The sequence below is a fragment of the Carcharhinus amblyrhynchos genome, chromosome 13, assembly GCF_965287045.1.
Source record: "Carcharhinus amblyrhynchos chromosome 13, sCarAmb.v2.hapA, whole genome shotgun sequence".
NCBI lineage: Eukaryota > Metazoa > Chordata > Chondrichthyes > Carcharhiniformes > Carcharhinidae > Carcharhinus > Carcharhinus amblyrhynchos.
In genome coordinates this window covers 28123564-28148920 of record NC_137336.1, presented here as the reverse complement: position 1 = coordinate 28148920, position 25357 = coordinate 28123564, and the positions used below count along the sequence as shown (strand labels likewise).

At 43.2% G+C, this 25357-nt stretch overlaps 1 protein-coding gene and 1 non-coding gene across 6 annotated transcripts in view; both read right to left on the bottom strand.

Annotated features, from left to right (window-relative positions):
• The window catches only part of LOC145351787 (transcription factor 7-like 2), a 218583-nt gene that overhangs the window by 86385 nt on the left and 106841 nt on the right, over nt 1-25357 (bottom strand). The window lies entirely within an intron of this gene.
• On the bottom strand, nt 8291-8446 carry LOC145352025 (U1 spliceosomal RNA). The gene has a single exon (XR_013888488.1). It is a non-coding gene; the product is annotated as a U1 spliceosomal RNA (small nuclear RNA).

Here is a 25357-nt window from a genome sequence, read left to right as displayed (position 1 = left end):
ACCAGAATCTGAAACAAATACAGAAAATGTTGGAAAATCTCAGCAGGTCTGACAGCATCAGTGGAGAGAGAATAGAGCCAATGTTTCGAGTCTGGATGACCCCTCATCAAAGTGTTGACTCCTGAAATTTTCCAGCACTTTATGCTTTTCTTATTCATCAACGTTCAAATAAAGTTCTACTACTGGAGCACCCTTGGATTGGAAATGTTATAAATGTCAAGGATATTGCAATTGTATTGCAGCACCTCAGAATGGAACATGTTGTATCGAGAAAAGTTGAATCTTATTGCACTTTCTGTATTATTCAATATGAAATGTTTTGAACTAGACAGTCACAAATTTTACGAATATTTTATGAAATTTTTCTTTTTGGGAACCAAATGAATCTATAATGAATAATGAAGCAATTTCCACGCAATTAGAAAAAGGCTAATTTAGAATTTGCCAACATGGCATCTATTTTTTGATTTATTGTAGAACTATCAAAATGGAATGCATGAAATATATCTGGACAAAATTTGTGTTTGCCATTACCTCCTTTGTACAACTTCCCAGCTTCACATGTAAATTTCCATGATTGAATGAGTGTGCTCAGTGCCTGTTTCATGCTTATGCCAAAATAAACTAAAGTCAAAACAATTTGAAGTCAACATCAAGTTGGCGTTTCAGTAAGGCAATATTGGAAATTTTGCGTTTTTACCTCCCTTCTAGAAGTCCAAATGTTTCACCAATCAGCAGAATTAATGCTTTAATAGCAAATTAGAAACTACATTAGCTTCAGATTCACAAAGTAGGCTGTACTGGGCTTCAGATATCACTTTTTTTTAACAGGAAGCAATTTAGAAGTAATTTAATTCTAATTAATAATTGTACATTATTATCATGGTAATTTCCAGGCTGTGCAGGGTGATGTAACAGAAGGAAGATTGACTTGCTGTCAAGGGGACTTGCATTAATGGCATACCTTGGTAGTGTTGTCCAAAATATTGTCAAGGCATAAGGGGGTTGAATGAATCAGTCATGATTGAATGGTGGAGCAGTTGCGATGGGCCAAATGGCCTAATACTGCCCCTATATGTTATGGTTTTAGGGTGTTATAAAACTGCACCCGTGTCAGAGTCAAATCTAACTGTCATTTTATTCATTTTACACCTTTACTAAAGCACCATCCTTATGGAAAATGCTGACAAACACTTATTTTCAAACACTCTGCGCCTATGGCAGAGTAGAGCCCCTGAGTCACAGCAGGTAATGCTTTAAACAGAGCTAACCACCACAACACAAACCATTGTCTCACAGACAGCAGGCTGATATTACCAATGCAACAATGCAAACCAAATATTTAAGGATCAAATCATTGATCCAATCATTTTGTATTGACTGTCTAATTACGCCACTATAATCTCCACTATAATTGTTCTTTTTTACCTCCAAAAGGTTTTAATAAGGTTTAGGCACAAAAAAGTCATGACAGTCTTTAATCTAACCCATTTGGTTTACTTCGCACACCCTTGAGTGCTCAGAAACATCATGCTCCCTTGTGCTGAACGGAGTTTGGTAAAAGGGAACAACAGTAAACATTTTACTAGAAGTACAATAATTTCTCAATTGTGGAAGTGCTATGGTCATTTCCACCTTTGCATATTTTGATAATATTTTTAGGTGCAAGTTGCGCTGTGAGTATATGGATAAAACCATCATATGTCATACTTTGATCTGGAGAAACCAAGATGAGAAGCCAAGGTTCGTAATGCAACACCCCACCAAGGTTGGAAACTATACAAGAGAAGTGTTTGTAAATCAGGAAGCAGTGAGTCGGTGATGCTAAACTTGGGTTTTATAAACCGGAAGATTACACAAGAATGAAAAACAGTGGGGAATACTGAGTTCCACTGTTCTGAGGTCTTGGGGGAAGAAAGTTTTGAACAAGAGCCTGTGCAGTAAGTTTTAATTTCAGCCACAGTATGGATACGCAGAGCTCAAAGATGTCTGTGTAATAACTTCATGATAGACATTGCCTCAATGACTGTCGGCTCTAGATAGATGCAATTAGTAGACCCTATCAAAGTGTAATCCTTTCCTGTTCAAACCTTTCATTTAGTTTCTCAAGTTTTGCATTTCTCCTTCCTTGAGATTGCCAATTCTTGCTGAGGAGACGACAGCCCAGTGATACCTCATACAAATGGCCATTCTTCATGTGATAATATAGACACTGGCATATTTGGAAAGAAGACATTCCCTAGATCACTACTCCAAGTGTTAAGGGGGCATGGCTCCTGAAGTCATCACCACGAATATTATCAAAGTTTCTTGGCATTCACAAGTCGCTCCCTTTCTGCTTACATTCTTTCTTTGTAATCTGAACATACACTGAGTTACCATCTTGCAATTTTCTATGTGTATTTGCTGCAAGGACCTTTGTGCATCTAATGAAACTGCTGAAGTAAACAGAAAGTGATAAATTACTGAAAAGACTGATTGATGCTGCTAATATAATATTTTGATATTCTGGGCATGATGTAGACCTCCCAATGAACTGACTAATACTGAATCAAGCAGAACTTATTGAAACAAACCATTTTGATGTATCTTTTAGAAGTATTCACATCATAACTATCACCTGGAGACAAATTGGGAGACAGCCCACCACTGTTTGGAAATGACTGGGCCCTCACTGTCACTAACCAGATACTGTACATATTTTTGCCAACAGCTCCGCTTTGTATCGCCCCATCAACAGAGATCTCTGGTGTGGTTTAGCATCACTTGATCTGTGGGATAACCTTAGCAGCAATTAGTGGTGAGGCCGAATGAGTCATCTCACTTTCAAGCTACCCACACTGTGGAACCCATAATTTCGAAAACAGAGAGAGACCAAGAATGGGCCCACTCTCTATTTCAATTTTGGAACTGTCAATACTCTTATCAAAAAAAAATCTAAACTCTAACCACTCCATATTTGCCTGGTTTTCAGCTAATACCTCTTTGAGCAAGATTGCAGACTATACATTGTGCTGCTTGTCAGTGTGAGAAGTAGACTTATTCCAACCTTCCCTCTTCTCTGTTTTTAATGAGTTCTCTCTCTTTTTTGCACTGGCCTCGCCACAATCTACACTTTTCCTTTCCACACTTTCACATAGGAAATGTCTTCTTGGCAGAAGAAATGTCTTCTTGGAACAATAGAAGAGGTATATTTCTACTACATCTCTAATCTCTCATGTTTGCTCTTTCTCAGCTTCAATGCTTTGAGATGAAAGTGCGTACCCACAGTTTTAGGTGAGAAAGAAAGTAAAGAGTACCTTTACCCACATCCCTCCAAAAAAAAGAGACAGTTTTAGAAACAGACCAGTGAATTTGTTTTAGTCATTTTAATCTGTGTCAATTCTCTTGTGACTACAGCATGCCATTCCATGTTCTTTATTTTATTATATTCAGGGCACCGATACCTTGCTGATAGACAACTTCCAGCATTTTAATATGGAAAAACAAGTTCGCAGTTAAGTCCCCCAAAAACAAACCGTTCTATGGGTCAAAAAAAAATCACAACCATCTTCCTGGGTGCATCAGCCTTTTGTTTCTTCCTGCAGATTGAGGACTTTTTGATTGCTTTTGTGGATTTGTGCCACAATTTGTGCTACTAAAGTATCATCAAATGAATGCAGTGATGTGGGTCAGAAATATGGACAACTTGCACTTGCCCATTATGATCACAAGACGCTGCACAACATTTTATAGCCAATTACGTAATTTTGAAGGAGTCATTATTGAAAGGTAGGAAATATGGCATCCAATTTACATGGCCCTACAAACAGAAATATGTCCATGACCAGATAATCAGTTTTTGTTGATGGTTGAGGGATCAATATTGGGCAGGACACGATGGAGGGTGGGGGAGGGGGGGTGTCTCCGCTGCTCTTCTTTATATCCATCTCAGAGAGGGCAGGCAAGATCACAATTCAATGATCTTGAATCCTGAAGATGGCACCAGCACCAAGAAGTTGCATGGAAGTGTCAAGCTGGATCTATGCCTCTCTGGAATGGAAATTGAATCCACAGGCTCTTCGTACAAGAATGAGATTGCTACCAATCAAGTCATAGCTACACTCTAATCTTGTCAACAATTACATATTAATCAGCCAAATGGGATTGAGAGTCCGTGTACTTTTAAGGAACAATATTATCATATTAGTTATATAGCAGGAAGACTAAATTCTGGAACAAACTGCACTGAAAAGTGTGCAAAAGCTGATAGATTTGATCATTTAGCACGTTTGGTCAGAGTATATTGCATGAGGGCCTTACTTTGCTCAGTGTACAGAATAGATCCTTTGGAAAAGGGAAGATAAAGCAAACTAGATAGGAAAGTAACACGGAAATATAAAAAAAAACCTCAGCTACAAACAATAATGTGGACCTGCAACACACCTTAATAACTTGCACCGTTGAATCTCAATTACTGAAAAGCCTGGAGGTGAAATTGGTCTTGAATAGTAGCAGAACACACGTGATAATTAACTGACAGTTCATTGAAACCAATAGAAAAGAAAATTGGGTTTGCTATAAAGCCAAATCACTACTGCTCAAGGTAATTTCATCCCCAGAGTCCCTCCTTTACACAGACATCCTTTCTGATTCCAGTTAGTGTTTTGCAGCATTTGATAGTTGGCAAAAAAACCCAAAACATTGTCTTAACTCTCACCTTTTCCCAACATGAAGGCAATTTAAATCAATTGGATTGAATATTGAATACTTTCCCAGGCATTGCAAAATAGTCCAAACAAGTTTTACGTGGAAGTTTGAATGGATACGTGAATCACAGATATGGAATAAGGAAAGGACATTCAAACAATCAAGTCAAATCCCTTTCCATACTATTTACAATTTGCCCCAGTGCAAACTCTGTCCACAAAGATCTTCTGGTCCTTAAGTGTATTGGGAATGGCTAGTAAATATAATTCAATAACCAGCTGTGGTGAGAAGTGAAAAGGGCATAATGGATTTGCTGAGGAGATGGAAGGGGGAGAAAAGATCAATTGACAGAGCTTGACTTGGTGCTACAATTCTTTTGATTACACTAATGATTCACAACCAAATTGGCAGTTTATACATTACTGTCCACTGCATGACTATTCATATGTACACATAAATGGGATAGTTTATTAACTTGTCCATAAAATGAACTCAACAGGAAAAGATCCTGGGGAATGGGATAATTGATACGCTCCACAGAAGATTTAATTGAAGAGTAACAATGACATCATTGTCTTTACAATGTTTATTCATAGAGAAAGAAGCAACCAAAAAAACAAATTCTGAAAGCTATGTTCTACATTTCTCATGGTTGCTATTGCAACCTGAATTGTCTCACAAACAAACTGGGCACAAATTGATAGAGTGTTGAATGTCTTCACTGTAATGTTCAGAGCTATGACCATGTCACCACTCATGTCAGAAAGAGAACTATTAAGCCATTAAACCTCACCCTCCCGTCCCGTTTCATACTTTGCCAAAAGAAGTTAGTAACATCAGGGTCAACCAGTCACCAGATATCTTCAGCATCCTCAGTTTGTCTTCTAAAGACCCAGATGGCCAAGCAGTGTCTGCTGCTTGATTGTTGCAGCCGTATATAGCGATCCTCTCAGCTATGAAGGGAGCCAAGGACTGTGAGAAATGGTGATGCACAACCGACCAGACAATGCTCAGAAGGAACATATAATAATGAAGCCTTGCTGCCAGAGTATATGATCACCTTAGAGATTACAGAATAAATTGTACACTCAAGACTACATATTAGCTATCTATTAACCTACATTCAATCTATTATTCGACTGTTAAAATCAATCTGAAGAAGCAGCCTGGAAATTATTAAGAACATCATTGAGATGTGGGACATTAATATTTTAGATCAACCCAAACACCCAATTGTTTTACAGAATGTCAATGGTAAAACATGCACATGTCAACTTCTAGCTTTGGTTCACTGATAACACTCTTGTTAGAAAGCCATGGGTTTAACTAACCCCACTTGACTCAAAGGAGTGGGCTAGCCTTTTGGGTTAGATGCAAATCAGAGTCACTGCTTGCCTCATCAGTTGGATATAAAAAAAATGAATGGCCAATAAACACAAACCCTTAAATTGACTCGAAACTTGATTGCTGTTTGGGGGAAACATACTGTGCCCAAATTTGATCTGTTATATTGCAATAATGTCTACTCCTCAAAACTGTTTCATTGGTGGTAAAGTGTTCTGGGATGTCCTCCTGTCATGAAAGGTGCGATATAAATCCAAGTTATTTCTTCCTAAGGAGGGGCGGCATGGTGGCATAGGGGCTGCAAGGTGCCACAGTCATTGGCAGTGCTGCCTCACAGCGCCGGGGACCCAGGTTCAATTCCAGCCTCAGGTCACTGTCTATGTGGAGTTTGCATGTTCTCCCCATGTCTGCGTGGGTTTCCTCCAGGTTGCTCTGGTTTCCTCCCACAGTTCAGAGATGTGTGGGTTAGATTGATTGGCCATGCTAAATTGACCCTAGTGTGCTAAATTGACTCTAGCGTTGTCAGCTGGATTAGCAGGGTAAATATGTGGGGTTACAGGAATAGGGCTAGATGGGATTGTTGTCGGTGCAGACTCAATGGGCCAAATGGCCTTCTTCTGCACTGTAGGGATTCTATGATTCTGTGATTCTATGAGGGAGCCTCACTGTCAGATGTCCATTAAGAAAGGCTCAAACTTTGAAGACACACTTCAATTAGGGGGCTTTAATGCCAGGTTCTCCCCTGGCCAATTCTGAGGGAGAATTGGCCATGTTAAATTCTCCCTCAGTGTACCGAACAGGTACCGGAATGTGGCAACTAGGGGATTTTCACAGTAGCTTCATTGCAGTGCTAATGTAAGCTTACTTGTGACACTAAACAAATAACTCTAAAAAACCCTCTACCAACCAATTCAAATGAATGCTTCAACTCAACAAAAAGATAGTTAACATTAATTACAATTGATTCTTAAGATGGGCTTCAAATGACAAGATAGAACTGATGACCCTTTTGCTGATTCCCTATTTCTTGTGTCCAGGATTCTCACTGTGATATTGCACAGATAGGAAGAAAATTTGCACCTTAAAATGGAACCTTCCTGTGCATTTGCAAAAGTCTACACATTATGGTGCTTTTACTAACGGATGCGCCACTCAAAATGAAACCTCGCGTCAAAAACCCGGGGAAAGTTTCCATTCAACCTGGTGGTTTGGCAAAAAAAAACCTGCGCAATTACCAGACTGGAAATGCCTTATTACAAAATTAACTCAAGAGAAGAATTAACATATCCCTTCTGAAACTGCTTTTGATCTTCCCTGGGCTGTCTGCTTTAGCCCGCCCGCTGGCTCTTACATCTCGCTTCTGCACATGAACTGCACCATAATGCTTTCCCTTTTAAAGAGTGACGAGATTCCCATTGCCTCTGCAAAGATATATCATCAGAAAGGCAAAAAGAACCAAAAACATTTCCACCTTCTGGGAAATGCCACTCATTTCAAAAATCCCACATAGTGTCATTAGATTTTAAAAAGCAAGTTTCAATTTTTACAGAAGGGATAAGCTCTTATGGAAATCATATGGAATCATAGAAACCTACAGTGCAGAAGGATGGCATTTGGCCCATCGAGTCTGTACCAACCACAATTCCACCCAGGCCCTATTCCCGTAACACCACAAATTTAGCCCACTAACTCCCCGACACTGGGGTCAATTTTAGCATGGCCAGTCAACCTAACCCGCACATCATTGGACTGCTGGAGGAAACTGCAGCACCCCCCTGTGCAAACATGGGGAGAAAGTGCAAACTTCACACAGACAGTGATCAAGGCCGGAATTGAATCTGGGTCCCTGGCGCTGTGAGGCAGCAGTGCTAACCACTGTGCCACCATGCTGCAATTGTGTGGTGGATATACAGTTACACAGAATGAAGTCTACATGCTATGAGGAGTGAGCATAAACTGTACACTCAGGTATTGCATATCTCATCACTCCACCATAAAAAATGACTTCCATTTATTTATACAGCCAATTTCATGACCTCAAGACTTCGCAAATTTCTTTACAATCAATTAAATACTTTGGAAGTACATCCAATAAGAACGCAGCAAAGATGAGGCTCCAAAATGAAAATGAATGAAATTCAGCATATTGAGGGATTGGTGGCTGCAACCTGTTCCCGCAACATCCACTCAAAACATGATTCCAGTTAAAACCCTCTCTGTGTGAACTGAATGCTGCAGTATGTTAGCACACTACCGTCAAATCTCAGGGACACCTGAACCTATCTCACAAATTTTGCAGTCGAGTATCCTGCAATTGGGGACATTGCAGGCGTCAGCACACCCAAAGTGCAATGGGTTAGCCTCGTCCTGGGCGAACTACCTGCTTGATCATAGTTTCACCCCACAAAAATACGCTGAAAGACAACTCTCTCCGCTGTCCAGGGTCTAATCTGCTACTAATTAATTAGCAATCACACTCCGAGGATAGGAAAGGAAGATTGCATTCCCGTAACATGATTCGTGGCCTCAGGATGTCCCAAATTATTTTGGAAGCACTTTTGAAATATAGACATTGCGATAATGTTGGAAATGTGGCAGTCAATTTGTGTGTAGCCAACTCCCACGAACAGCAATGAGGTAAATGAGCAAACAATTTGTGGGAAACTGAGGAAGACTTCACTGTTCTTTGAAACAGTGTTGTGGGATAATTAATGACCATCTGTGCAATTCTCCATCAGTATTGTAGTTAGTATCAGAACTGATATTGGGGGAAGTTGTTTTCTAAGGATATATTTGCAATGGAGGCGATACAGTGAAGGTTCAAAAGTTTGGTGACCGGAGTCAGGGGGCTGTCCTGTGATGAGAGGCTGAGTAAATTGGGTTTATATTCTCTGGAGTTTAGATAGGCGATCTCATTCAAGCCCACAAAATTCTGAAGGGGCTTCACAGGGTGGACGCTGAGAGATTGTGGGGGAATTGTGAGCGATTGTGACGCTGGTGGGGGAATCTAAATCACAGTCTTAGGATAAGGGCTCAATCAGTAGGACTGAGATGAGAAGGAATTATTTCTTTATGCGCAGGTGAGGTCAATTGGCCACGATAAAATTACCCCTTGGCTGTCCAAAGATGTGCAAGTAAGGTGGATTGGCCATGGTAAATTGCGGGGTTATGAGGATGGGGTGGAGGGGAGCCCCTGGGTGGGACGGTCTTTTGAGGAGTCGGTGAAGACTTGATGGGCCAGATGGCTTCTTTCTGTACTGTAGAGATTCTTCGGTTCTAAAGGATTGTGAATCTTTAGTATTCTCCACCCCAATGGATGCTCCATGGTTGAGTACATTTAAGGCTGGGATGGACAGAGTTTTATTCTCTCAGGGGACTGAGGGATATGGAGAGCAGGCAGGAAAATGGAGTTGAAGCCCAAGATCAGCCATGGCTGTACTCATTGGCAGAGCAGGCTCAATGGGTAATATGGTTTACTCCAGCTCCTGTTCCTTTGTTACTGTGTGCAGCTCATTACAGCAGGAACAGCAGAGTCTCTTTACAGTAAACTTTCCTCCAGAGCTGGCAGGGCTCAATGATGACACTGGGCACCGGAGAAAGGAAAATACTTTGTTCCGCCGTGCTGATATTTAGTATTTTAATGAGCACAAATGTTCACAGGTTTTAAAGCTTGATATGGCAAGTATGAAAGATTTAAATTAGCAAATATTACAAGAGTAAATTGCAGTATATTCAAATAACAAATGGCATCTCTTCAAAGGATTAGCTTTTAGGAAAGAACAGATACCCATGATTAAAGCTTTAGCAGATCACAGCCTTGATATCAACCTCTCACCAGGTGTCTGATATTTTACATTTAATCTGTACATCTGATTAACTCTTGGTCACAGCACGAATGTTTATTCATCTTGTCAGCGTGTAATCAGCAATTTCACTGATCACCCGACTGATACTCGACATTGCATAGACATAGAATCCCTAGGTTGCTGAAGGAGGCCATTTGGCCCATTACATCTGCACCGACTTTCTGAAAGAGCACCTTACCCAGGCTCACCCCTTATTCCCGTAACACAGTGCATATACCTTGGCTAATCTTTGGACACTAAAGGCCAATTCAGCATGGCCAATCCACCTAACCAGTACACCTTTGGAGTGTGGGAGGAAGCCGGAACAGCCAGAGGGAGCCCACGCAGACACGGGGAGAACGTGCAAACTCCACGCAGTTACCCCAAGGCCAGAATAGAGCCCGAGTCTCTGGCACTGTGAGACAGCAGTGTTAATCACTGTGCCACCGTGCCGCTCTGCAGTTGTTTCAAGAGACGAAGAAAGTAGTAACTTATATTTATGATGATGCATGATGAAAGGGTCAATATTTCATTGGTCTAAAGTCCAGCAGCAGTTGGAGAGAGTGAAGATGGGCAGCTGGCCAAGAGGGCACTGGAAGTATGCAGCCCACAGTAACAGAAAGGCTGAGATAGAGACAGACAATAAGTAATGTCACAGCTGGGAAACAATATTTGTGAGGGAGGGGATAATGGGTTAGAAACTCAGGGTCAAGCAGACGACAAGATTGCAAAGAGCTCTGTCAGCCAGTGAGAGAGATTGAATACATGGCAAGTTTGTGTCAGTGACCAAAGATGATTCTCCTATCCCACTGAGCTGCTTTTGTACTGCAGTGGAACGGGAGACTCGAGCGCAGGTCATTTCACAGCTCCATGCTGGGCACCACAGCCTCTGCGTGTTGCCGTCAGCTCCGTGCCAAGAAATTCGCATGGAGTTGCATAATTTATACAAATGTTCATTTGCATACAATTTCAAGATAATTAGCGGACCCAGGACTGAAAGCTCCAGACCCACCCGTTATCTCCCCTCCCCCATCCAAACCCCTCCCCACCATGATTGGTTCACTCCAGTGGGGCTTAGTACAGCTCTCCACTTGGTGAGAAGCTAGAAGCCCAATCCCGCTAGATTGAAGGGGGGGGCAATTGAGGCCCTCCCTGTGCCTCACCCTGCCAATGCCCAGGGGGCACCTTGGCACTACCCATTTGGCAAAGGGCACTGTCAAGGGGGTGGGCTCTAACTGGGGCAGGGCCTAATGGGGGCTGGGCCTCGGGGGGGGGGGGGAGTGATCGTTGGGGGTGGGGGTCCCGCTGCCACTCTGCATTTTGACTGAATGATGTGGAGATGCCGGCGTTGGACTGGGGTAAACACAGTAAAGAGTCTGACAACACCAGGTTTAAGTCCAACCGATTTATTTGATAGTAAACTCACTAGCTTTTGGGGTTTGTCCCTGTGCCTCACAGGTTTCGGGGTTTGTCCCTGAAGGGACAAACCCCGAAAGCTTGTGAGTTTACTATCAAATAAATCAGTTGGACTTAAACCTGGCGTTGTCAGACTTTTTACTGTATTTTGACTGAATGACAGAGGGAGGGAGGCCTGCGATCAGAGCTGGCTTGGTGGGGGTGGCGGGGTGGGGGGGGGGGGGGGGGGGGGGGAGGGGTCGTTGGGGCTGCTAAGGAAGAAGTTGGGATTGGGGCTGCAAGGAAGGGGGGTTCATCAAGGCAGGGGCGGGGGTGGGTTGAGGCTTGCTTGGGATACCACTGATTGGGGAGATGGGGGTCACACAGCTGGCAATGTGGGTGTCGCGAGTCGGGCCAGCGATCGATCAGGAGGCTACAGCATGGCGTTACGGTGCATGTCCCAATCTCGGCGCTGACAGCTCGGGTGCATGCACAGTGGCCCGCTCAGCGCTATGCTGCCTGCCTCTCCAGTGGGAATAGGCCCTGCCCCCTGAATTTCAGCGTGATTCATGCTAGGGCACTCTGCAGTGCACAGAGTGAGAGAGATTCATTCTGAAACTCCTGCTGAAAAAAAACAATGAGATTTACTCCAGCTTTCACATGAATTCAACACTTTGAATTTTTTGGGGAGAATCCCAGCCCCAATGTCTTTGGATTTTGCTAATGTTTAGCTGCATGGAAATTGTAGATCATCCAAGATTGGATGTTGGACAAGCAACCTGACAACAGAAAGGTACTGGAGAGATCGCAACTACTGATGGAGAGGTAGAACTTGGCACTGTCAGTAGACATATGGAAGCCACACCCATATCGGCAAGTGAGCAAAGGGTAGCATGTCAATGATGAAAAAGAAGGAACCAAAGATAGATTCTTGAGAGATTCCGAGGATGGAAGAGTTATCATTGCTGGAGGTGATCTGGCTGTGATTGAATAGGCAAGGGAGGTAGTTCCATTGAGCTAGACAATGAAGGAGATATGTTGGAGGGAAATTTGATATGATCCACTGTGTCAAAGGCTGTAGATAGTTTGAAGAGGATGAAGAACAATAACTTGCCATGTTTTTAACCTATATGAAAGAGCTGAGCACTCAGTATGTTCTTTTCCAGAGTAACATGGCAGCCCCAATGGTGTGTAGTACTCGTGACAATAATCTATCTCTGGCAACAACAGAATTTGTGTGCACACTCCCAGGAACATGTAGGTTGCCTCATTTATATTTCAGATTGAGGAATGAGATAAAGTTGCAAGTTATTTCTATTCTCTGTTTATGTGGCTAGAAATTTGATTTGGTTACTCCAGAAGTCATTTTTCCTCCCATATGCACACCTTCCATCCAAATAACACCATGGTCAATGTCTAGCTAAGAATGGGTGGGGACCATTTTCAATTGCCGTGCACTCTGTTTGGTCTGTGGCTGGAGCAATCACTCTGTGAGGCCATTGGCTCCAATGATAGGTCTAACCAATTTCATGACTGGGCATCAGCACTTTTTAAAAATAGTCATTCATGATGTGAGGACATCACTGGCAAGGCTTGCATTTATTTCTCATCCCTAATTGTCCTCGAGAAAATGTCCGTCAGCCATTTCTTGAGCTGCAGCAATATATCAGCTGTAGATACACCCTTGCCTCCTCTGTTAAATGGGCGCCTCCTCAGTTCTAAGTAGTAACCCCTAATTCTAGATTTTCCCACAAGAGGAAACATCCTCTTCAAGGCCACTCTGTTAAGAATCATCAGGATCTATGCTTTAATTAAGTCGCCTCTTACTCTTCTAATCTCCAGTGGATACAAGTCTAGCTTGTCCAACCTTTCCTCATAAGATAACCTCCCCACTCTCGGTGTTAGTTTGGCAAACTTTTCCTGAACTGCTTCCATGTACATCCACCCTTAGGTAAAGTGACTCCAAATCTCACTCGCACACTGTACAACTGAAGCATAATCTCCATACTTTTATGTTCAGTTCCTCTCACAATAAACAACAACATTCTATTAGCTTTCCTAATTACTTGCTGTCTCCGCATACTAGCCTTTTGCGATATGTGGACTAAGGCATGCAAATCCCTCTGCCTGTCAGAGCTCTGCAATCTCTCACTATAGAGATCATGTGCTTTTCTTTTATTCTCCCTGCCAAAATGGACAACTTTCACATTTTCCCAAATTCTACTCCATTTGCCAGATCTTTGCCCACTCACTGAACCTTTTTTATATCTCTTTGTAGGGTCCTTCTGAGAGCAGGCCATTTACACAGTGTCTTGGCTGTCAGTGCATTTGATTCTCAAGCAGAAGACTGTGGGCTCAAATCCCATTCTAGCAACTTGAATGCAATATACGATAAAATATTTCCATATGCTTCATTTGGTGATGCTGTCTTTCATAAAATCATAGGATCCCTGCAGAACAGAAGGAGGTCACTCGGCCCATTGAGTCTGTACCGACCACAATCCCATTCAGATCCTATTCCCGTAACCCCACGGTCAACTTAGCATGGCCCATCACCCTAACCCACAGGTCTTTCTACTTCAGATGGAGATATGAATCTGCAGAGGAGAGGCTGAATAAACTAGGCTTGTACTCGTTAGAGTTTAGAAGAATGAGGGGAGATCTCATTGAAACATATGGGATGGTTAGGATAGAGGTGGAGAGACTCTTCCCGCTCAGAAAGGACAGTAGGACTAGGGGGCACAGCCTCAAGATAAAGGGGGGGCGGTTTAGAACAGAGTTGAGGAGGAACTTCTTCACTCAAAGGGTGGTGAATCTCTGGAATTCTCTGCCCGTTGAAGTGGTGGAGGCTGCCTTGCTAAATATTTTTAAGACGCGGGTTGATGGGTTCTTGATAAGCGAGGGGATTAAGTGTTATGGGGAGAGGGCGGGAATGTGGAACTGAGCCACGACAGATCAGCCATGATCTTATTGAATGGCGGGGTAGGCTCGAAGGGCTAGATGGCCTACTCCTGCTCCTATTTCTTATGTTCTTATGTTATGTTCAATCCTTTCAGGTTGGGTGTCAAAGATCCCATGATGCTATTTTGAAGAAGAACAGGGGAATTCTCCCTTGACTTTTGTTCACTGTCCCCCCCTTCACTCCACTGTTGGCCACAATCATGTTGCTGCCTCTGGAAACTTGCTTTGAGCAATGCGAATGCCACATTCCTTACAATAATTACAACCATGGGTACACTTGAAAAATATGTCATTGACTGCAAAGCACTGCTATTGCGTTTCTTCTGGCCCCACACAAATCAAGCTTTTCAGAAAATTTTCTAGGCAATCTACAAGAGTCTTTCCAAATGCCCATAGTTTCCATCACTCAATGCCAATGATGAAGCATGTATTGTGCTCTATCCACCTATTGGTACTTGAAAAATGCAATGGTTTCCTGTAACTGCTATAAGGGTGGATTTTAATATTTCAGTGGGAGTCTAGCAAGCCATGAAATATCAAGTCAAGTAAGCTTGTGTTGAAGAGGCAGGACATTTTCTCAATTTTCACCATGGCAAATGTCCTCCATGAATAAAGTGAGGAGGGAAGCTGGCACCTGAAACTTTCCTCAGTGTATCCCATGTAATATAACAGACTACAATTCCTAAGACCTGTCTATTTGGCAACTGCTGGAAAGGGGGAAGAACTACAGAACCCCTACAGTGCAGAAGAAGGCCATTCAGCCCACCCTGATTCTCCAGAAGAACAGCTGATCCAGGCCCACTCCCCCACCCTATCCTCATAATCCCATTCATTTACCATGGCCAATTCCACCTAACCTACACATTTTGAACTGTGGGAGGGAGGAAATTGGAGCACCCAGAGGAAGCTCATGCATCAGCCATGATCGAATGGTGGAGCAGACTTGCTGGGCCGAATGGCCTAATTCTGCTCCAATTTCTTATGAAATTATGCAGACATGGGGAAGAATGTGCAAACAAAGAGAGTAATTCAAAACTGGAATCGAACCAAGTCCCTGGTACTGTGAGGCAGCACTGTGCCACCAGCTCGCACTTGAAGATACCAGTAACATGGTGTGCCTTTAGAGAGATCTGTTGTCACATATATTAAGACATAACTACAAAAAATCTTGTCTTCCATCACAAGCTTATTACATTTAATTGAAAGCTTGGCACTGGGGGAAAAGGCTTGTCTACGTTAACAGTAAATGAGACACTTGCTGAGAACAAACATCAGGGCTTTTGACTTGATTTTGAATCGGCTGCTCCTGTAGCCATAATTCTGCTGATATTCTTTTAGACTGACTTTACATAGCGCCCATTGTGGAGTGTGGCCATAACTGTGTTCCTCTACAGGAGGTGTGGGCCACAAGGTGAAGCGACAGGCTCCAGGAACAATCTCAATCCAAGAGAACATCTATACATCTACTAGATCCTTAGATATTGTTCTCTCAGAACCCGATGAATGGAACAGTTGTTCAGTGTTCGGCTGTTGGATGTTTACTTTGGAGCCTGCTCACCTCGCAATGTGCAGCAATATCCCTTTTACACAGTGAACCTTTCACTCGCTAAGATGGCATGCTGCTGCATTCTACTTGAGTATGTAGTTTAACTCAACCTATACCGCTGCCCCTTCCCAGTCTACCTTTCTGTTAACAAATTTAGGTCACCTGGGATACCTTAAAAAATATATTCAGCGCCACCTTCTGGTTTTATATATCAACGCATTGAGACCTGCGTGAGATTAAAGTGTAAAACGAAACTGACCTTAGCTTGTACAGCTCTGAGTTGTTTGATATGCAGGTGAAATGGGATTCAGCTTTGGCTGTGTACCCTGTTATAATTTAATGCATTATAATTACACCGTCCATTTGAATCGCTGGCTATGTTTTCTTGCTCATGTGTTGTGCACACTTACGTTGCATGTGTTGGCTACAGTTTTCTACAATGGGAGAAAGATATGGCTACGCAAAGCGATGTAGAGATTCAAGAAATGCTCATAAATAAAGAGAATTCCATGCAATCACCGGGGGGTGGGGGGAGGTGGGGGGGGATGTGGGATTGGTGTCATTAGGGTTACCAACCCTCTTGCATTGACTTGGGAGTCTTCAGAAATTAAAGAATCATCCCCACACCACTTCTGCAAGCAACCAAGGAATAAAATCAAAGCAACATTAACAAAAATCTATCTTAGTCATTTTCATGCCATAAGACCATAAGACATATGAGCAGAATTAGGCCACTCGGTCCATTGAGTCTGCTGTACCATTCAATCACGGCTAATTTTTTCTTCATCCCCATTCTGCTGCCTTTTCCCCATAACCGCTGATCCCCTAATCAATCAAGAACCTATCTCTGTCTTAAAGACACTCAATGACTTGGTCTCCACAGCTTTCTATGACAAAGGGTTCTACAGATTCACCACTCTCTGGCTGAAGAAATTCCTCCTCAAGTCTGTTTTAAAGGATCATTCCTTTAGCCTGAGGTTGTGCCCTCTGGTTCTAGCTTTTCCTACTAGTGGAAACATCCTCTCCACGTCCATTCTATCCAGGCCTCGCAGTATCCTGTAAGTTTCAATTAGATCCCCTCTCATCCTTCAAAACTCCAATGAGTACAGATCCAGAATCCTCAACTGTTCCTCATACGACAAGCTCTTCATTCCATGGATCATTCTTGTGAACATCCTCTGGACCCTTTCCAAGGCCAGCACAACTTTACTTAGATATAGGATCCAATACTGCTCACAATACTCCAAATGGAGTCTGACCAGAGCCTTATACAGCCTCAGAAGTACATCCCTGCTCTTGTATTCTAGTCCTCTCGACACCAATGCTAACACTGAATTTGCCTTCCTAACTGCCAATTGAACCTGCACATTAACCTTAAGAGAATCTTGAACAATGACTCCCAAGTCCCTTTGTGTTTCTGATTTCTTAAGCATTTTCCCATTTAGAAAATAATCAATGCCTCGATTCCTCCTTCCAAAGTGCTTAACTTCACATTTTTCCACATTGTATTTGATCTGCCACTTCTTTGCCCACTCTTATAATCTGTCCAAGTCCTTCTTCAGTCCCCCGCTTCCTCAATACTACCCGTCCTTCTACGTATCTTTGCATCATCTGCAAACTTAGCAACAGTGTCCTCAGTTCCTTCCTTCAAATCATTGATGTATATTGTGAAAAGTTGTGGTCCCAGCACTGATCCCCGAGGCACACCACTAGTCACCATCTGCCATCCTGAAAAAGACCCTTTTATCCCCACTCTCTGCCTTCTGCCCATCAGCTAATCTTCTATATATGCCAGGATCTTACCCTTTACACCATGGGTGCTTAACTTATTTAACAGTCTACTATGCGGCACCTTGTCAAAGTCCTTTTGGAAATCTAAATAAATCATGTCCATTGGCTCTCCTTTAACTTCCTTGTTTCTTCCTCAAAAGAGCATGCATTCATTACAAAATATTAAAGAAATATTTCTACAACTCAGGGTCACCATTTTCAAATCGGGGCCATCAGTTTGAGATAAGAGATGCAGAAATCTTTTTCTCTCAGAGGGTTGTAAGAGTTTGGATTTCTCTTCCTCAAAAATGTGGTTGCAGCAGAGGCATGGGATATCCTTAAGGCAGAGGTCCTGAGTAGAGGGGGTGAAAGTGAGGGGGGCATAGATGGGGACTGCAATGCATGGCATCGTGGGGGTGGGGTGGAGCAGGGTTTGAAATGCGTATACTTTAATGCGAGGAGTATTCGCAATAAAGTGGATGAGCTTGCAGCATGGATCAGTACCTGGGACTTTGATGTTGTGGCCATTTCACAGACATGGATAGAGCAGGGTCAGGAATGGTTGTTGCAGGTTCCGGGGTTCAAATGCTTTAGTCGGAGTAGAGAAGGAGGTAGAAGGGGGGGAGGGGTAGCATTATTAGTCAAGGACTGTATCACAGTGTCAGAGAGGAAGTTTGATGAGGACTTGTCTGTTGAGGTAGTATGGGCTGAGATTAGAAATAGGAGAGGAGAGTTCACCCTGTTGGGAGTCTTTTATAGACCTCCTAAAAGTTCTAGAGAGGTTGAGGAAAGGATTGCGGAGACGATCCTGGTTAGGAGTGAAAGTAATAGGGTAATTGTTATGGGGGACTTTAACTTTACTAATATTGATTGGAATTGCTATAGCTCTAGCTCATTAGAGGGGTCAGTTTTTGTACAAAGCGTGCAGGAAGGTTTTTTGACTCAGTATGTAGATAGGCCAACTAGAGGTGAGGCTATATTGGATTTGGTGCTGGGAAATGAGCCAGACCAGGTGCTAGACATGGAAGTTGGTGTGCATTTTGGTGATAGTGACCACAATTCGGTTACGTTCACCTTAGTGATGGAAAGGGATAGGCATGAACCTCGGGTCAGTAGTTTTAGCTGGGGGAAGGGTAATTATGAGGCTATTAGGAGAGAATTAGGAAGCATAGGTTGGACTAGGAGACTACAGGGACTGGGAACGTCCGAAATGTGGAGTTTTTTCAAGGAGCAGCTACTGCAAGTCCTTGATAGGTATGTCCCTGTCAGGCAAGGAGGAATTGGTAGAGCTAGGGAACCGTGGTGCACTAAAAAAGTTGATTCGTTGGTTAAAAAGAAAAAGGAGGCTTATGTTCGGATGAGACTTGAGGGCTCAGGTAGTGCACTAGAAAGCTTTAGATTGGCTAGGAGGGAGTTGAAGAGTGAGTTAAGAAGGGCTAAAAGAGGACATGAGAAGACTTTGGCTGATAGGATTAAGGAGAATCCTAAGGCGTTCTGTAGGTATGTTAAGAACAGAAGGTTGGTTAGGGCAAGATTAGGGCCAGTTACAGACAGCAGAGGGAAGTTGTGTGTGGAACCGGAAGAGATTGGAGAGGCATTGAACCAATATTTCTCTTCGGTGTTCACGCAGGGGGACATGAATGTAGCTGAGGAGAATATTGGGTTGCAGGGGTGTAAACTAGACAGTATTGCAGTTGATAAGGGGGATGTGCTGGATATTCTAGAGGGTTTGAAAATAGATAAGTCCCCTGGTCCGGACGGGATTTACCCTAGGATTCTCTGGGAGGCAAGAGAGGTGATTGCAGAGTCTCTGGCTCTGATCTTCAGGTCGTCGTTGGTCTCAGGTATAGTACCGGAAGATTGGAGGATAGCGAATGTTGTCCCATTGTTTAAGAAGGGGAACAGAGACTTCCCCGGGAATTATAGACCGGTGAGTCTTACTTCTGTTGTGGGCAAGGTTTTAGAAAAAATTATTAGGGATAGGATTTATAGTTATTTGGAGAGTAATGAATTGATTGGAGATAGTCAGCATGGTTTTGTAGCGGGTAGGTCATGCCTTACTAACCTTATTGAGTTTTTTGAGAAAGTGACCAAAGAGGTGGATGGGGATAAGGTAGTTGACGCGGTATATATGGATTTTAGTAAGGCGTTTGATAAGGTTCACCATGGTAGGCTTCTGCAGAAAATGCAGATGTATGGGATTGAGGGTAATCTAGGAAATTGGATCAGGAATTGGCTAGCAGATAGGAGACAGAGGGTGGTGGTTGATGGTAAATATTCGTCATGGAGTTCAGTTACGAGTGGTGTGCCTCAGGGATCTGTTTTGGGGCCACTGCTGTTTGTGATTTTTATTAATGATCTGGATGAGGGTATAGTTGGGTGGATTAGTAAATTTGCTGATGACACCAAAGTCGGAGGTGTGGTAGATTGTGAGGAAGGGTGTCATAGTTTGCATGGAGACTTAGACAGGTTGCAGAGCTGGGCCGAGAGGTGGCGGATGGAGTTTAATGCGGAGAAGTGTGAGGTAATTCACTTTGGTAGGAATAACAGATGTGTCGAGTATAGGGCTAACGGGAGGACTCTGAATAGTGTGGATGAACAGAGGGATCTAGGTGTATGTGTACATAGATCCCTGAAAGTTGGGAATCAGGTAGATAAGGTTGTTAAGAAGGCATACGGTGTCTTGGCGTTTCTTGGTAGGGGGATTGAATTTCGGAGTCGCAGCATCATGTTGCAACTGTACACAACTCTGGTGCGGCCGCACTTGGAGTATTGTGTGCAGTTCTGGTCCCCACATTATAGGAAGGATGTGGAGGCTTTGGAGAGGGTGCAGAGGAGGTTTACCAGGATGTTGCCTGGTATGGAGGGGAGGTCCTATGAGGAGAGACTGAGGGATTTGGGGTTGTTTTTGCTAGAAAGAAGGCGACTAAGAGAGGATCTTATTGAAACATGTAAGATGATTAGAGGTTTAGACAGGGTGGATAGTGATAGCCTTTTTCCTTGGATGGAGAAAGCTAGCACGAGGGGGCATGGCTTTAAATTAAGGGGGGTAGTTATAGGACGGATGTCAGGGCTAGGTTCTTTACCCAGAGGGTGGTGAGGGATTGGAATGCCCTGCTAGCTGCAGTTGTAAATGCGCCTAGTTTGGGGGCGTTTAAGAGATCCGTGGATAGGTTTATGGATGAAAAGGGATTGGTTTAGGTTAGAGGGTCATTTTTTTTTAACTGGTCGGCGCAACATCGTGGGCCGAAGGGCCTGTTCTGCGCTGTAATGTTCTATGTTCTATGTTCTATGAGGTGGTCAGATTCTTAATAAGGAAAGGGGTGAAAGGTTGATGAATGTGAAGTTGAGGTTAGTAATGATCAGCCATGATCTCATTGAATGGCAGTGCAGGCTTGAGGGGCTGAGTGGCTTACTCCTACTCCTAATTCATATGCTTGAAATAAAAATCAGTTTAACTAGGTTGGGGTGGTTGGAGGGGGAGCTCATATGATGAAACATTCAGGAAAATGGCCTATTAGAGTTGGCACCCAGGTTGGAGTGGAAATTTGGCTCCTTCCTTGACATCTACTTAATAATCCTATTTTTGAGTCAGTGTATTAGCATAAAGTGGACAAGTACCAGTTAGACATGATTACCACCTCCGATTCAATGTTCATTTGTTAGGTGGCAGAAGTTTATATTCTATTTCAGGTCTTTAAAGTCTCAAAGTTTATTTATTAGTGTCACAAGTTGGCTTCCATTAATGTTGCAATGAAGTTACTGTGAAAATCCCCTTGTTGCCACACTCCGGCACCTGTTCGGGTACACTGTGAGAGAATTTAGCATGGCCAGTGCTCCTAACCAGCACATCATTCGGACAGTGGGAGGAAACCCATGCAGACACAGGGAGGACGTGCAAACTCCACACAGACTGTCCTCCGAGCTGGAAATCAAACTCGGGTCCCTGGCGCCGTGAGGCAGCAGTGCTAACCATTGTGCCACTGTCTGCCCCTAAGGCCTGCAGCAAGTTAAAACAAAAACTGAGATTGGAAATCAGAAGCAAACAGATAATCCTGGAAACAAAATGCAGAACCAATGTTGAAAAGATAAATCAAGAATTGGTGGCGAAGAGAGTAACAAACTTAATTTCATCCCATTCTTCAGCTCCTGTTCTGGATCTAACGACTATTAACACATACCCATTCATCACTTGTTACACAGAGTATGCTCAGCCTGCACCCATTATGCTGCATCTCCATGCTCACTGGTGCACTTTGCCACCTCACTCCCTGGAGCCTTGGATACATGCATCGCCTGCCGTCATAGGTTCCAACCACAGCTGTTGCTTCAAGAAGAAGCAGAAGATTAGATAATATACAATGCACAAAAACGATTCGGGCGGGGAAGCACCATGGCTAATACGCACTGGAATCAGAGAAATGTCACACTTTGGAGAGTAAAACATGATGGCATTTGAGTTGCTGCATGTGCAGTTTCGCTTCCCATGTCTCATGGGCAAGATATGCGCAGCTGAGAAGTGATATGACTGGCCGATTGTCAAACTTGCTGTTCCAGAGGTAGCACATTTCTGATTTATTTATGGACAAAGAGGGATGTCAGATTGCTGATGGAAAGAAAAGTACAAATTTTTGGAAACACTAGCAAGTCAGACAGCATCTGTGAAGAAAGGAACAGGGTTCGTGTTTCAAGTTATTTTCAGTTTTTATTGCCAATTTCCAGCAATATTTTGCTTTAGTTGATGCATCGGGTGAATTGGATGTATAAAGGAAACAGCCATCAAGTATTTGCCATATGGTCATTGGAGCCAGCAAGTATGCTTGCTCAACTGAATCTCTTGTTCCCTCAGATTCTTCAACAACATCTCCTTCATTGACATTCTGTGGAGGCTTGTTTAAGTACATCGGTGGGGGGAGAAAAAATGGTGGGACTGTCCAGAACCAGAGGTCACATTCGAAGGACAGTAAGAAGTCTCACAACACCAGGTTAAAGTCCAACCAGTTTATTTGATAGTAAACCCACAAGCCACATCATGACGTTCGAAGGATACAGGGTAAATCATTTAGGAGTGAGATGAAGGGAAATTTCTTACCTGTGGAATTTGCTACCACAGAAAGCAGTAAAAACCAAAACATTGTATGTTTTCAAGAAAGAGTTAGATATAGCTCTTGGACATAAAGAGATCGAAGGATACGGGGGAAAGCAGGAACAGGTTACTGAATTGGATGATCAGCCATGATCATAAGGAACAGTGAAGAAGGCTTGTAGAGCCTCCTGCTTCTATGTAAGTGGATTCCTCATAAAATAGTGAAGTTACGAAAAACGCCAAACACCATGATGAATTGCACACTTTAGTTGGATTGCACCATAGAGCAACTCTGCCCTGTCGCAACAATACTGCTGCTTCAGCACATTATGACACACTCTATGCCAGCTTTCATAGAGGCATGGACCTCATTAATGTTCTGTTCTGCAAGTGTCTGAGCCTGCAAATGGAAAGGCTATGAACTGCAATGGGTGGCCCTGATTTTTCATAGTTCAGACTTGCATCGTTTTTGATGCAATGAATCTATTATGAGTACTACCAGGAAATCTGGCAGTTTTCTGCATTTAATGGCACAGGTGGTCACTGAAGGGTTGCACACTGATGAAGTGGTACTTATTCTGATTCCCGTTTGACTCATTATTGTAAAGCTACATCCATGTACTCGACACTATGCTGCCTTGTGGGAAAGCCTGCTTTATAGAAGATCCTCGGACTGGGGCAAGTTACATTCATGCATCCTATTGCGAAAAGCACTGACTGAATGCAAATCACAAACAGATTATGCTACTGATGTCCCTACCAACCAGTAGAGAATATGAGACAAAGCAAGTTTAGAGTGTTGCTGGAGGTCATCTTGAACACAGCTTTGTCATCATTCTTCTGGTGAATCTCAGCCTTTGGAAGCAATGACTATCAGTCAGGTCCCTGTCAATTGCACTATGCTTGATAGATGCAGTTACAGAAAATGGTGCAAAGGAACACTCCATTGGCCGTGGAGCCTTGCGTCACCAGCTTCCACGTGTAACTTTGTTCCTTTCTTCCCTTCCCTCAAGTAACATGCAAGCAAAGGAAATCTCAGACGCATGGTCTTCCCAAAATGATTTTACATTCTAGGATGCAGCAGTTCACTGGGACTGTACAAGTCACTTACAGAAACTTTCCAGAAACTGGAATACAGTTGGATGCAGTTGGTTGCCCTTGTGAAGCAAAAGGCACAGCACAGCACTGTGAGCATCGGTGTACGTGTGCAGATGTAGGAAGTGGCATGCACTCAGCATTGCGGCTGGAAAAAGGTGGAGGAGGTGTTATTACATCACTCTTGCATGATTAACACTCTAATGAAGCTCAGGTGCCAGCATTCTGAGCCCAATGCCAGGTCAGGCAGCACTGCACTTTGTGCGTGAAAGGGACAAATGCCCAGTTTGTGGATCTCTGCTCCCTCTGATGAGCTATAATGCCCATGAATTGGCAGACACAAACTGTTTACAGCACACAAATCAGCCCTGTGACATTACCATGTCGAAGGACACAAGAGCATAGGGAAACGGTTCTTCAAGCAGTAAAGAAACACAATGCAAAACCAAGATTGAAAAAATAAATCAAGAATTGGCGATCAGAGGGTAATAAGCCTTACTGATTGCATGGCACAGTGGTTAGCACTGCTGCCTCACAGTGTCACGGACGTGGGTTCAATTCCCGGCTTGGGTCACTGTTTACATGGAGTTTGCACAGTCTCCCCATGTCTGCGTGGGCTTCCTCCGGGTGCTCTGGTTTCCTCCCACAGTCCAAAGATGAGCAGGTTAGGTTGATTGGCCATGCTAAATTGACCCTAGTGTCAGGAAGTTGGCAGTGTAAATATGTGGGGTTACGGAATTGGACTTAGGTCGGATTGTTATTGGTGCAAACTCGATGGGCTGAATGGCCTCCTTCTAAGGCCAGCATGGTGGCACTGCTGCCTCACAGCACCAGGGATCTGGGTTTGATTACCAGCTTGGGTCACTGTCTGAGTGGGGTTTGCACATTCTCCCTGTGTCTGCATCGGGTTTCTTCCAGGTGCTCCAGTTTCCCCCCACAGTCCAAAGATGTGCGGGTTAGATGGATTGGCCATGCTAAATTGCCAGTTAGTGTCAGGGTGACTAGCTAGGGTAAATGCATGGGTTTGTGGAGATAGGGCTTGGGTGGGATTGCGGTTCGTGCAGACTCGATGGGCCGAATGGCCTCCTTCTGCACTCTAGGAGTCTCTGATTCTATGATTTTTATTTCATTCTCCAGCTCCAGTCCTGGATCTCACTTGACAATTAGCTTCAGGCAGACCCATCTTTTCTCTCTCCACAACCTGCTGAATCAAGCATCATTTCAATTTCCCTTTGAACGTTTCAATTCAATCATTGTGACACTGAGGAGGAAATACATTGTAAAGGCATTGTCAGGGAAGTTTATTTGGAAACTTGTTACTTGAGATGCAACTGCTTGATTTTGCAATTGAAAACCTGAACTAGGGAATTGGTTTGTAGTCTCTCAGCATTAGCCTGGCCTTGATGAGTAGAAAAACCCACCAAAAAAATTATGGGTTTTTCAAGATGTTTTCCTGTTCAAATATAAAAATAAATTATCTTGGAGAAACTCTGAAAAAAATTACGACGGGAGTCAAGTTGGCGGGCAGATATGCCTAATTTAAGGCTATCGTTACTTAATCGCTTTGCAGTAATTTAATAATCAGATAAAGATTTCCATACAACGGGAGTAAATTATAGTGTTCTG